The following is a 720-nucleotide window of genomic DNA, read 5'->3' as shown; positions in this document are numbered from 1 at the left end:
AGTCAATGCCTTCTTGGCAAAGTTCTTTCCACCTCAAAAATTGAGTAAGCTTAGAGTGGAAGTCCAAACCTTCAGACAGAAGGAAGGAGAATCCCTCTATGAAGCTTGGGAAAGATACAAACAATTAATCAGAAAGTGTCCCTCTGATATGCTTTCTGAATGGAGCATCATAGGTATTTTCTATGATGGTCTATCTGAACTGTCCAAGATGTCTTTGGATAGCTCTGCTGGAGGATCTCTTCATCTGAAGAAGACGCCTACAGAAGCTCAAGAACTAATTGAAATGGTTGCAAATAACCAATTCATGTACACTTCTGAAAGGAATCCTGTGAACAATGGGACAAATCAGAAGAAAGGAGTTCTTGAGATTGACACTTTGAATGCCATACTGGCTCAGAACAAAATATTGACTCAGCAAGTCAATATGATTTCTCAAAGTCTATCTGGAATGCAAAATGCACCAAGCAGTACTAAGGAAGCTTCATTTGAAAGAGAAGCTTATGATTCTGAGACCCCTTCAATGGAAGAGGTGAATTACATGGGAGAACCCTATGGAAACACCTATAATCCTTCATGGAGAAATCATCCAAACCTCTCATGGAAGGATCAACAGAGACCTCAACAAAGTTTCAACAACAATAATGGTGGAAGAAACAGGATTAGCAATGGAAAACCTTTTCCATCATCTTCTCAGCAACAGACAGAGAGTTCTAAGCAGAA

The 720-nt window shown here is 39.6% G+C and overlaps 1 non-coding gene across 1 annotated transcript; it reads right to left on the bottom strand.

Annotated features, from left to right (window-relative positions):
• Positions 1-46: 46 nt before the first annotated feature.
• LOC127740934 (small nucleolar RNA R71) lies at positions 47-154 on the bottom strand. The gene has a single exon (XR_008001790.1). It is a non-coding gene; the product is annotated as a small nucleolar RNA R71 (small nucleolar RNA).
• Positions 155-720: the final 566 nt, after the last annotated feature.

The sequence above is a fragment of the Arachis duranensis genome, chromosome 7, assembly GCF_000817695.3.
Source record: "Arachis duranensis cultivar V14167 chromosome 7, aradu.V14167.gnm2.J7QH, whole genome shotgun sequence".
In the NCBI taxonomy this organism is placed as follows: Eukaryota; Viridiplantae; Streptophyta; class Magnoliopsida; order Fabales; family Fabaceae; genus Arachis; species Arachis duranensis.
Note: the sequence above shows the minus strand (reverse complement) of the source record. Positions and strands in the feature narration are given on the sequence as shown.